Source organism: Rana temporaria, chromosome 2 (assembly GCF_905171775.1).
Source record: "Rana temporaria chromosome 2, aRanTem1.1, whole genome shotgun sequence".
In the NCBI taxonomy this organism is placed as follows: domain Eukaryota; kingdom Metazoa; phylum Chordata; class Amphibia; order Anura; family Ranidae; genus Rana; species Rana temporaria.
The window spans coordinates 438,360,716-438,374,867 of NC_053490.1; positions in this window are offsets into that span (position 1 = coordinate 438,360,716).

Consider the following 14,152-nt stretch of genomic DNA (forward strand, 5'->3'; position numbering starts at 1 on the left):
TGAGAAGAAGCATAGCCAATTTGTCTTGGAGCAGGATCCATTCTGCAGAGGGCTCTCAAACCGGAACTGCTGGCATCAGTCGTGACCATGACCCATGAGATGGGGCAATTACGCCGGTTTAGAACTGAAGCCACCAGAAGAGGTTGCCCCTCATCCTCGATACGTGAAATAGGTTGACTGTTGCCCCTTGGTTTCCGTTGCTGTCGACAACCTAGCTGGAAAGAAGGGCGTACGTCTGCAGGGACCACTTGACCATAGGGATCGTGGAGCCCATTGGGCCGATAATCTTTGATACCATGAGGTCTTCAGCCATGAAGAGAAATTTAATTCTCCTCTGGAAAAAACGAGATCTTCCCCACTGGGAGTGGGATGGTGCCTTCCACTATAGAAAAAACAAAGCTGGGCTCCAAAGTACAGCGGGCGCTGGACTAGTTCTAGGTGGCTCTTTCACTGATCTAGGAGCCATCCACAGCTGGCCAAGGTGGAGACTACCTTCTCCCTGTGAACCAGCAGCTACCCTTTGTCTTGGGACAGCAACAGGAGGTTGAAGTAGTGAAAGGACGTACGTTCTGATGAGAGCCACTATGGCCAGATGAATTCTAGAGAAGACTTGGGTGGGGTTGACAGCCCAAAAGGAAGGAAGATGAAATGTAGATGTTATCGTCCAACTTGCAACCGGAGGTATTTGAGAAACTCCTTCGCCACCAGAACATGGAGGTAAGTATTTTAAGTCGATTAAGAATAGCCAGACGGAGTCTACATTTGACCCTTCATACTACATATACTTGTTTAGGTAAGCTAAGACTGTCACTGGTCGCCATAAACCTTTTCTCTTGTGCTACGAGAGAGGGGGGGGGTATACCCCCTGGGAATTTCCGTCCCTTGGGACATGTACCGCTGCTCCCTGCGACTTCAACGATTTAAGTCCACACAGATGTGCCAGAAGTTCCAGCCAGGCCTTTAAGGGTGAGCTTCTCCCGAGCGTTCAGAACCTTCCATACTAGAAACTCTTCCGATCAAACAGACGCCTAACCTTGGGGAAGACATAAGTATAAGGCCCACTAGCCGTGACCGAGGCTTGAGTATGGAGACATATGTTCTCTGTCCAGGTTTCCAAAGCCTTAGCCATAGCTGTTAGCGCCAGGTCAGGTCAACAGCCATCCCATAGATTTTCTTGGGTCTTGGCTTATTCTTCTCTCCAGCCCGTCCTGAAGGACGCAGGATCTTCTAAAAGAATGGTAACTTATTTAGCCAACCGTATTAATGCTGCAACTATGGGGGGAGTGTTCCCAGAGACTTCACTTCTTCTGTCATGAAGGGGTATACTCTGGAAATTTTTTTTTTTTTTGATGAAGCAGTTTTCATGTCCACCATAGTCCACTCCGATGATATCCTTTAACTCCGTAAGAATCTTAAAGAACCTCTTCGCTTAGCCGGGGGTGGAAGGGTCCACCCACCTAAGGGTCTCCTTAACCATCCTGACTAGTGGGGGAGCCAAAGAGCCATCAAGGCCGCTGACACTTTACATCACCTTCCAGCTCGCTGACCGAAGAATCCGGAGAAGCAGCGTAGGGCTGTAAGGATCCAAATCCTTTGGGCCGCATCAGCCAAGGAGCCATGTAGAATGGTGGACTGGCTCCGTGTGTGGGATGTATCCCATTTCTTTAGGGATTGATCTACCACATATTTCACCAGAGACTTTTCATACTTCATAGTTTCCAGTCTCTATTTCCCTCAACCGCCTGGGCATCACATTGGTCACATAAGGACTTGCCCTCCGGGACTCGTGTCCCATATCCCCAGCAGGCTCTGCGTTCAGAGCGGCTGTCACGGCAGTGGGTAAGGTGAATGGAGGAGGAATGGAGCGTCTCCTCTATTTGGAGGAGGAATGGAGCGTCTCCTCTATTTGGAGGAGGAATGCAACGTCTCCTCTAGTTGGAGGAGGAATGCAACGTCTCCTCTAGTTGGAGGAGGAATGCAACGTCTCCTCTAGTTGGAGGAGGAATGCAACGTCTCCTCTAGTTGGAGGAGGAATGCAACGTCTCCTCTAGTTGGAGGAGGAATGCAACGTCTCCTCTAGTTGGAGGAGGAGTGCAACGTCTCCTCTCGTCGGAGGAGGAGTGCAACGTCTCCTCTCGTCGGAGGAGGAGTGCAACGTCTCCTCTCGTCGGAGGAGGAGTGCAACGTCTCCTCTCGTCGGAGGAGGAGTGCAACGTCTCCTCTCGTCGGAGGAGGAATGCAACGTCTCCTCTCGTCGGAGGAGGAATGCAACGTCTCCTCTCGTCGGAGGAGGAATGCAACGTCTCCTCTAGTTGCAGGAGGAATGCGACTTCTCCAGTTGCAGGAGGAATGTGACTTCTCCAGTTGCAGGAGGAATGCGACTTCTCCAGCCGCAGGAGGAATGCGACTTCTCCAGCCGCAGGAGGAATGCGACTTCTCCAGCCGCAGGAGGAATGCGACTTCTCCAGCCGCAGGAGGAATGCGACTTCTCCAGCCGCAGGAGGAATGCGACTTCTCCAGCCGCAGGAGGAATGCGACTTCTCCAGCTGCAGGAGGAATGCGGCTTCACCTCCAGTTGCAGGAGGAATGTGACTTCTCCTCTTCTGTCTAGACGGCGAATCTCGTCTAGATCTAGACAATAAATGGAGAAAGTTGTGGTCTGGCAAGGTCTCGGACATCCTGGATCACAAATTGCTGGTCCGATCTTTTGAAAGAGCTGCAAAAGAAAGATTGGGGGGTGGGGACACCAAACGCAATCTCAAACCCTTGAGAATGCAACCTCAGCCCCCTCCCCTTGCCTGCACCTACCCAGTGCGCAAGGGCTGGCTGCAAAAAGGCAGTGACCTGTCCATAACCTCTGGACAGGACGTCAGCAAAAAATACATACAGTCTGCGGATGACCCATAAATGCTACCCAGGCCAGGGAAGCCAACCAGAAGAAAAAACATCTATTTATTATTATTTTTTGTTTTTATATTATCAAAAATATACATTTTTTTTTTTTTTTTTACATATAGTGCATCCTGGTGCAGACTCAGCATGGGGGAAGCCACCGCTCACTGTCTGAGGAAAATTCCCGCACTGACAGGAGGCAGACCTTTGAATCCCCGGCCTGGTGACGTCACCGCCCCCTCCACCTCGCGCCTGCGCCGTGAAGACAGCCTAACGGCACCTGCGCGGTCGCCGGACCACCTGCCACTGCGTGAACACTAGAGCCAGGCCTCACTATCACAGAGGCCCCGCACATGCGCAGAGCGGTGGCAGCGTCCGTGACCTGGAAGTACCGTGGCACCCTGGAACGCAAATGCATTCCATGCGCCGTGAGGGGACACAGAGGTACCGGAGAGTACCAGAAAATAAAGGGAAACAAACAAATAGACACAGAGGCGACTGCCATGGAGGAAGTGAAAAAGGTTCAGACCTTGCCAGCCGTTGATGCGTCCACCTTCAGGCATACCGTGGCAACCTCCATTCCATCACTGGGGTATATATTTTTGGAAGTGCAGTTGTTCACCTTTTTCCTTTCAAGCTTTGTTTCCATGCATTGCCTGCACCCAGGCTTCTGAGAGGACACTGATTGCTTAGTGCACTCAGCTGGAGCGGCAGATCCCTTCTTCTCTATGGAGTGTATACTGCCAAAGAATTGCACAGGCCAACTCGTAGCTCAGCCCTGAGCTGTACCGCATGGATGATATGCCAAAAATTCAGGAAATATTCCAAACGGACGCCAGCAGGAACAAACGTGATGTAGGTCCATGAGGAGGACAAAAAAGGAACACAGTACTGATAGGTGAGCTGACTTTTATGGGTATGGGGTCCTATAGCATTGGAGAGGAGGCGGGATTAACCCACACGTAGGCTGCCATGGAGTCAGTCAGGAAAATACATTTTTATTTTATTTTTAATTTAATTGATTTTTTTTATTTTTACACTTTTTTTTTTTTTTTTATCACTTTTATTCCTATTACAAGGAATGTAAACATCCCTTGTAATAGGAATCAGTGTGACAGGTCCTCTTTATGGAGAGATGTGGGGTCAATAAGACCCCACATCTCTCCTCCAGGCTTACAAACATGAAATCAGTGGAAAAAAAAATCACCGATCACATGCCGACAGCCGCGATTGCGGGTTTGTTTACTTCCGGGTACCGGGCGTGACGTCATAACGTCGCGCCCGGGCCTCCGACGGTCATAGAGATGACTGGTGACCATCTGGTCACCAGTCATCTCTATGCTTTCCAGGCAGCGCCGACCGATTCGCTCTTTGGGCCCCTGATGGCACGGGAGAGCCCGGAGAAGCACCGGATGGCGGCGGGAGGGGGGGGACGTCCCCCCCCTCCCGCCGCCTATAAGAATGGTCAAGCGGCGGAACCGCCGCTTTGATCGCTCTTATGGTGCACAGAATTGGCGGCTGAAGACGGCGATATCTGAATGATGGCTGTAGCTGCAGGCATCATTCAGATATCACCGCACAAAGTCGAGGACGTCATATGACGTCCTCCGGTGGACAAGTGGTTAAAAACGACAACGTTAAAAACGACGCAAAAATTTAGAGCATGTTCTAAATTTTTAATGCCCATTTTTAACGTCGCAAAAAAATCTTTGAAGCCCACACACGATCGTTTTTAATGACATTAAAAAAAAACATAATTTTTTACAACCCGAAAAACGGTCGTGTGTACGCGGCATAAGACTAAAACTAAATAAAAAAATTTGCTGCCAAAATTAACACAGGTTAGCACTTCATATTAAAAACAGTACATATTTGCTATGCAAGGGAAACTGCATGTAAAAGGAGGACACTATTTAAATGATACTCTTATTGGCTATGGCTACATATGCTGACTCTTGCTGACTGATCAGTATTGAACTTAAAAGAACGATCTAAGGGCCAGATTCACAAAAGAGATACGACGGCGTATCTACTGATACGCCGTCGTATCTCTGTTTCTATCTATGCGACTGATTCATAGAATCAGTTACGCATAGATATCCCTAAGGCCCCGTACACACGACCAAACATGTATGCTGAAACTGGTCCGCGGACCAGTTTCAGCATACATGTTCGGTCGTGTGTAGGCGCGAGAGGGCCGAATTCCAGCAAACATTTGCCCGCCAGGCCTTTTCCCAGCAGACAAATATTCCTGGACGTGTTTTAAAACCGTCCGCTGGAATCCTGCCCGCTCGGACATGTACGGTCGTCAGTACAGACCTACCGTACATGTCCGAGCGCCCGCCGTCCCTCGCATGCGTCGAATGACTTTGACGTATGCGTGGAAGCCTTTAAATGGCAGGCCCGCCCACGTTGCCGCGTCATCGTCGCGGCGACGACGCGGACACGCCCCGCGTATTGTTTACGCGCGGACTTCTGTACGATGGTTAGTACAGCCATCGTACAGAAGCCCTCTGGCAGACATGTACGGTGAAAACGGTCCGATGGACCGGTTTCATCGTACATGTTTGCTCGTTAGTACCCGGCCTAAGATCCGACTGGTGTAATTGTTTTACACTGTCGGATCTTAGGATGCAGTACCGCGGCCGCCGCTGGGGGGAGTTCGCGTCGTAAACCAGCGTCGGGTATGCAAATTAGGAGTTACGGCGTTCCACAACGGTTTTTCGCGTTCGCTACGTCGCCGCTTTTTGGTGCCTTAACTTTACGCAGCAATCATATTGCTGTATAAAGTATGGCCGTCGTTCCCGCGTCGAAATGTAAAAAATAACGTTGTTTGCGTAAGCCGTCCGAGGAATTACGCTACGCGTGTCGCCGCTCGAAAAAATGACGTCACTTCGCGCAAAGCACGGCGGGAGTTAGGAAACGGAGCATGCGCGGTAGGTCCGGCGCGGGAGCGTGCCTAATTTAAATGGCACACGCCCATTTGAATTGGCCCGCCTGGCGCCGGAGACCGCCGGCGTAGGTTTTCATCGCAAGTGCATGGTGAATCAGGCACTTGCGATGAAAACTTGTGGCGGTGTAACGTATCTGTAACTTCTGTCCTAGCCCCGGTCGCGGCGCAGTGTGTCACGTCCTCTTCTGCGGGGAGCCCTCCTCCTTCTCCCCCGCTGCCTTCTGGGACCTGTTCGTGTCCCAGAAGACAAGCTGGCAATTCAAAAATCACTGCGTGACTCACGCATTTGCAGTAGAAAACCGTCTGTGAAGCCTGAAGGCTCCACTGCCGGTTTCCCTTAGTTGAAATGGCGGCACCTGCACCCGAGCCAGTGGACTAATCGGCCTTAGGGGGCCGACATTGCAGGCTCCCTGGACAGGTAAGTGTCCTTATTAAAAAATCTGCAGCTACTGATTTAAAAAAGAAAGTGTGATCTGACCGAAAGTGGGATCGAGGGGACGTTTTCCAAACGGGCAGTTGTACAGAAGTCGATCGGTAGATTGATTTCTGTACAACCACCCTGCCCATACATGGATCAAAGTTGAGCCAGCTTAATGCTCTAGTTGTGTAGTTATAAAAGTAGTTTCAATTAACTGCTGTTTGCACCAGTGCAATTATTTTCTTGTTTTTGTTTCTTTTTTAATGTATTAAATAAAATGTATTTAATATTTCTAAATAGTGATGAAAATAATGTGCATAGACTGTAGCCAATCAGTGGCTGAAATATGAAAGTGTTTGCAATTTACTACAAACAAATTGGTACTTCAAGCATTTTAATAAATAAACCACCAAAGTGGATAATGGGGTAGATTCAGTAAGATATGCGCATTTTTTACGTAGGCGCAGGGCACCGTTTTTGCCCTGCGCCCCCGCAAATTTTCTGCGCTACCCTCCATTCACGGAGCAGTAGCTCCATAAATTGCGAGGGCGCTCCGGCAAAATGCCCGGCGTAAGCGCGCGCAATTTAAATGATCCCGTAGGGGGCGGGAATCATTTAAATTAGGCGCATTCTTGCGCCGAGCGTAGTGCGCATGCTCCGTCGGGAAACTTTCCCGACGTGCATTGCGGTAAATGACGTCGCAAGGACGTCATTTGCTTCAAAGTGAACGTGAATGCCGTCCAGCGCCATTCACGATTCACTTACGCAAACGACGTAAATTTCTAATTTTTGCGACGCGGGAACGACGGGTATACTTTAGCATTGGCTGCCCCTGCTATAGAAGGGGCAGCCTTACGGAAAAAAACGCTGTACGCAAACGACGTAAACTGCATACGCAGGGCTCGTGTAACGTTGTGAATCGGCGTTAGTATGCAATTTGCATACTATACGCTGACCCTAGCGGCCATCGCAAGAATGCAGCCTAAGATATGCGGGCATAAGAGCCTTTTGCCACGCATATCTTAGGCTGCAGTCGGCGTAACAAGCTTTCTGAATACAGAACACTCGTTACGCCCGGGCAAGTAAGCAATTGCGCTGCGTAACTATGGTTACGCAGGCGCAATTGCTCTCTGAATCCGGGCCAATAGCCCTATGTGCTAATCTCATCAATCCTAGCGCAGTACAGCTTTCTATTGAACTCATCCTCGACTCGACAGCCATAATAGCTTTAACTTTCAAAAGACTTGGTTTATTAGAACATTTTGTTGCAGTGGGACCCTTGACTCTATTCATACCTAATGTTATATTTTACAGCATGACAGGCTGCATGCAATCTGATCTCAGTTTTGGTAGATGATACCATATTCGAGGAAGTAAGACTAATAAGGGGGAGAGGACTTTGGGAAACTTGAAGATAAAGGGCTAGATTCAGGTAGCCGGGCGCATTGTTACGGCGGCGTAGCGTATCGTATTTACGCTACGCCGCCGTAAATCAGAGAGGCAAGTGCTGTATTCACAAAGCACTTGCCTCCTAAGTTACGGCGGCGTAGCGTAAATGGGGCGGGCGTAAGCGCGCCTAATTCAAATGAGTATGAGGGGGCCGTGTTTTATGTAAACGGGTGGTGACCCGACGTGATTGACGTTTTTTACGAACGGCGCATGCGCCGTCCGTGTACATATCCCAGTGTGCATTGCTCCAAAGTACGCCGCAAGGACGTATTGGTTTCGACGTGAACGTAAATTACGTCCAGCCCTATTCGCGAACGACTTACGCAAACAACGTAAAAAATTAAAAATTTGACGTGGGAACGACGTCCATACTTAACATTGCGTACGCCTCATAGAAGCAGGAGTAACGTTACACCAGAAAGGCCTTACGCAAACGACGTAAAAAAATTCCGCCGGGCACACGTACGTTTGTGAATCGGCGTATCTAGGTCATTTGCATATTCTACGCCAAAAACGACGGAAGCGCCACCTAGCGGCCAGCGTAAATATGCACCCTAAGATACGACGGTGTAAGAGACTTACGCCAGTCGGATCTTAGGCTAATTTTGGCGTATCTTGCTTTCTGAATACAGAAAGAAGATACGCCGGAGTAAATCAATGCTGAATCTAGCCCAAACTGTTTAAAAGCCAAAAGCAAGGTATAGTAAATCCCCAGCCAAGTTTATGTTGGCCATCTATATGATATTAGGGAGATTCCTCTTCACTTCCTGTTCTGTAGATACAACAGGAACTGAGAGGAAATCTCTCCACAGCAGTGGCGGCTGGTGCTCCAAATTTTTGGGAGGACGCAATCAAATTGAAAAATACTGAAAAAAAAAAAACATAAATTGCAGCCTCACTGTGTGCATCAAATGCAGCCATTGTGCCCCATGAAATGCAGCCACTGTGCCCCATCAAATGCAGCCATTGTGCCCATCAAATGCAGCCAATGTGCCCATAAAATGCAGCCATTGTGCCCATCAAATCCAGCCACTGTGCCCATCAAATGCAACCACTTGTGCCCATCAAATGCAGCCACTGTGCGCATCAAATGGAGCCACTGTGCGCATCAAAAGGAACCACTGTGCCCCATCAAATGCAACCACTTGTGCCCATCATATGCAGCCACTTGTGCCCATCATATGCAGCCACTTGTGCCCATAATATGCAGCTTCTTGTGCCAATGAAATGCAGCCACTGTGCCCCATAAAATGCAGCCACTTGTGCCCCATCAAATGCAGCCACTTGTGCACATCATATGCAGCCACCTGTGCACATCATATGCAGCCACTTGTGCCCATAATATGCATTTACTTGTGCCCATAATATGCATCTACTTGTGCCCATGACATTCAGCCACTTGTGCCCATCATATACAGCCACTTGTGACCATCAAATGGATTTTGTCTAATGGATTTTGCCTCATTTTAATACCCAGTGCCAGTGGTTACCAGGACAAACAGAATGACTCTCCCTATCAGGTCAGGGACATAGACAATGATACATCACTAGGGGTAACCAATGCATCAGTGGGAGATTTTTTTTACAGTGCCTGTGTTTAGTAGGAGGAGTAATAGTGCCCCATTGTTGGTATCAATAGGAGGAAATGTGCCCCATCATTGGTATCATTAGGAGGAATTATGCCTAATCATTGATTTCTGTAGAAGGAACAGGGCTGCATTGTTGGTGTCAATGGGATGAATAGTGTCTCGTATCAGTGGGAGTAATAGTACCCCAAGGGCCAGATAAAGGCAAGCAAAGGACTGCATCTTGCCCACAGGCCACAGTCTAGAGACCGCCATCCTAGAGTTGACAAGCATTTATCCCTTGCCGTGTGGAGGGTTGGGGGAATACTGCAGCAGCCATTTTTTTTTTTGACGGATGACAGAAAGTAAAGCGCATCAATACAAAACTGGATGGCTATAAAGAATATTTTTTGTATCAAATAATCTTTTTTTTTGGCTGTGTGTATATATTCAGGAAAACCCTCTGACCACAAAACCCCAGCATTCCACATAATAGATCCTATACCTGTATAACATTTATTTATTCATCATTCATGAATCCATCGTCTTGTGTGAAGAGAGTATATACAAAATGAATCACTTCCAGTCTCTAACTTCTGTCTTCGGCCCTGTGTGTCACAAGTAATTCATGAGTGCCGGGAATTGTTGGGGAAACGTCTGAGAACCTTCTGTGATGTCGTAGATCAGACACGGGGCCCACTTTGGTCTGTCTGACCTGCGATGTTGCACATAAATTGCAAAGGTTTATTTTATTATTATTTGTAGTATACCATGTTCTCTCTGGAGTCCAGGGACAGGGTGGGGGAGGACTGATGGTGCACTACTGAATGGCAGTAGTGAAATATCAGAGCTTTTTTTCTCAGAAAATAGGTGCAGGAACTCAACCACGACCCGTTCAGATTTCACAAACAGTAGAAGGGTCTTAACCTGCCTGGCGGTATTCCCGAGTCTGACTCGGGGTTAGATTTTCATGCTGCGAGCGGTAACCCTGAGTCAGACTCGGGCTTGCCTCGCTGGATGCACAGGGAGTGTTTACTTACCTTGTCCCTGGATCCAGCGATGCCACCGCGCTGTGTGAGCGAGCGGGACCTCGCTCGATTCACACAGCGTCCTCCTGTGCCGCCGATCTCCGTTCGCTGCGACGTTACGACGCACGGGAGCGGAGAACGGCGCCAAATTCAAAAAAGTAAACAAACACCTTACATACAGTATACTGTAATCTTATAGATTACAGTACTGTATGTAAAAAAAAACACACCCCCTTGTCCCTAGTGGTCTGCCCAATGTCCTACATGTACTTTTATATAATAAAAACCTTTCTTTCTGCCTGAAAACTGTAGATTGTCCATAGCAACCAAAAGTGTCTTTTTATGTCAAAAATAGTTTTAGAGCAGCTAGAAAACAGCGATAATAAATTATAATCACTTGCAGAATTGTGCGATAGCGATTTGTGGGGAAATTCGTCATAAAAAAAAAAATAATGACAGCGACAATTCTGCAACTGAGCAAATTTCAGTGATTTTGATTTGATTACATTATTGAATAATTTTTATTATAATTATATTATTATTTGTTATAATTATTTATAATTATTTATTATATTATAATTTATAATTTTGTTTTTAAAAAAATGTCATACCCGGGATGTCTACTAGACTCTTGTTTGGTCAGATTTAAGTGAGTTATTCCTAAAAATTACAGACCTACATTATAAAACGCCATATTTCCTTGCAAATAATGGTACCGCTTTCAGCATGTTTTTTCTGAAAGAATCATACCGCCAGGGAGGTTAAAGGGGCATTAAATATCAGAATTGCATTACATACAGAGTGAAGAGTTCAGGGGGTTACAAAGCTGTCACTTGTAAACACAGAAACCAGACTTCTGTGTTTACAAATGATTGTGGTGAGCAGGCACCAAAGGGTCTGAGCCAAAGGTGGTGGAACTGAGTTCCCCCAAGTTCCCCCTGAAAAAAAGCCCTGTGAAATATCAATATACTCAATTTTTTGTATTTTATTTATTTTTTTACTGGATGGTAAATATCATTTACCATGCACTGCATGGCTCAAAATTTCAAGTCCTGAGCTACTAGCCAGGTTATAAAGTGTAAGTTCACCTTTTTAGAAAATCTGTACGGTGAACTTACACTGGAGCCACTTCCCATCGCACCTGGTCCTGCTAACCTGCAGTCCGGTGATCACCCGTTCTGACCGATCACATCGCCGCTTTACCAGTTGGGGAATTTGAAATCCCAGCGGCTTTCTCTCCTCCTCACCTGCAGTGACAGGCCAGGCTAAGCGGGTTCTGATTGGTCGGCGCCACCCATGTGACAGCGACCACCAATTACAATGCTCCTATTTGTACTTCCCTACAAGGTACGTTTAGGAGCTTAAAGGGTCACTAAAGGGATTTTTTTTTTTAGCTAAATAGCTTCCTTTACCTTAGTGCAGTCCTGGTTTCATGTCCTCATTGTTCGTTTTTGCTTTGATGTTGCTGTAATCCTTCTCTGTTCTGAACACTTCCTGGTTGTCTGTTTCCTGATGAAAAAAGTCATGGGAGCTTTCTCTCTGTGGTCACTAATCAAGGAGGTGTGATTACTGTGTGTCTAAAACCCCTCAGCACCAATCAGTTTCGTTTTACAAGTCTCTGTACATCACACAAGCAGGAAACAGCATGCAAAAACTAAACTAAAAACTGCAGGTACATTATATGATTGATTTTTATCTATTTTTAATCATTTTTAAAAGGAATCAGTTAACTATTATGTCTCTATACTCTGTAAACATTCATTTAAGCAAAAAAAAAAAATGGTTCCTTTACAACTCCTTTAAGCTGCGGGGATTTTTTAAATCCTGGATGGTTCACCTCACAGATTTTACCCTTTAAAGCAGTGCTTCTCAAATAGTGGGGCGCTCCCCCCTGGGGGGCCGCGAGGCTCCGTAAAGGGGGGCTCGTTTGACCTCGGCAAATACTGCATACTGCAGAGAGAGGGAGCAGCGCGGCGCGATCACTTGAGATTGTCCCAGCGCAGCCCCAGTAGCAGCCCGACGCGGAGGACCACGTGACCCTTTCGAGGAGAACAGACCCGATTGGATAGACATAATGCTCTATTCTGATTGGCCAAACCCGCCCGTGTGACTCTTTGTTGGCACGAAGTGTAGCAGACCCTCAAGTGACATCATGGAATTTTTTTTAACAGGGATGTGAAGACAGGCGGAGAGAGAACGAGAGAAGGAGATAACAGAAAGTCTCCTGAAGGCTAAGACGAGGAAATATGACGAGGCGTATGTAGCGAGGCGTATTCTTTGTTGTAAATTGATCCACATTTCTTTCTTTTTTTATTCTCTTATACGTTAATAAGGATACAGTGTTATGCAGAGGTGTACTTATAACAATTTTATAGACAAATGATACTATTAACAGTCGAGCGGGGGGCGCGAAATGTTTTCTTCTTCCTAGGTGGGGCATGACAGAAAATAATTGAGAAGCACTGCTTTAAAGTAAGTGCAAAGGTTTGTTTAAAAAATAAATAAATAAATAAATAAAATGAAAATAACAAACATGTTATACTTACCTGCTCTGTGCAACGGTTTTGCACAGAGCGGCCCCGATCCTCCTTTTCTGGGGTCCCCCCGGCGGTGCTCCTGGCTCCTCCTCTTCAAGTGCCCCCACGGAGAGGCGCATTTCATGGGGGCGCGCTCCCAAGACTTGGCCCCGCCCTCCGGCTCTCGTGTCACTGGATTTGATTGATAGCAGCAGGAGCCAATGGCTCCTGCTGCTATCGATCTATCCAATGAGGACATGAGACAGCGGCTGTAGCTGCTGAGCTCGTTCCCATTGCTGGAACGATCGGGTTCAGGTAAGAAAAAGGGGGGCTCTGGGGGGCCGCTGCAGCACAAAGGGTTTTTCAACTTAATGCATAGAATGCATTAAGGTGAAAAACCTCAAGACTTTACAACTCCTTTAGGAACTCTTTAAGAACTCATCACCAGTTGCCCCACCCAAGCTCTACCCTGCCCAGCCACGAATCCCGCCCCTAAACACGCCTTTGTAAATTACCTCATGAAATGAAACCAAATTTTTATGCAGAATTAAGTTCCAAAAATAAATATTAAAGGGGTTGTAAACCTTCATGTTTTTTCACCTTAATGCATCCTATTCTTGTCATTGTAAACAATGATCTTTGTCATGTCAGTGGTAACCCATCCCCCCTACAGTTAGAACACGCTGAAGGAACACACAGTTGACCCCTTGATCGCAGATCACCATTCACAGCGTCTCCCCGCAGGGATGTAGTCCCAAGCGAGGGGGCGAGCACGCTGACTAACCCCCAGCTAGAACAGTTCAGATGATGGGGGCAAGCTTACGGAGGAGGGACAGGAAGTGAGAAATTCAGACAAAGAAAAAAAACATTTAGAAGGGAAATCGAAGGAAAAGGTAAGTGAATCAACAATGCACTAGCTTAAAGGAACCTATTTAGAAAATAAAAAACAAACCTTTACAACCCCTTTAAAGGGACAATAAAGCTTTGTGTTTTAAAAAAAATAACAAACATATCATACTTACCTCCACTGTGCAGTTCGTTTTGCACAAGGTGCCCCGAACGTCCTCTTCTGGGGTCACACCGCGACTCTCTCGGCTCCTCCCTGCAAGAGCTTACCCCCTCTGGGAAGCTCTCTCCCAAGGGGGTTACCTTGCGGGCGCGCTCTCATGTGATACAATTGGCGGCCATAGCCGCTGAGTGTGTCACTCGGCCCCGCCCCCGGCCCGCCGCGTCATTGATTTGATTGACAGCAGCGGGAACCAATGGCTGCGCTGCTATCAATCATCCAATGAAGAGCCGCCTCAAGCTGGGGAAAAGCAATGCCTGATCGC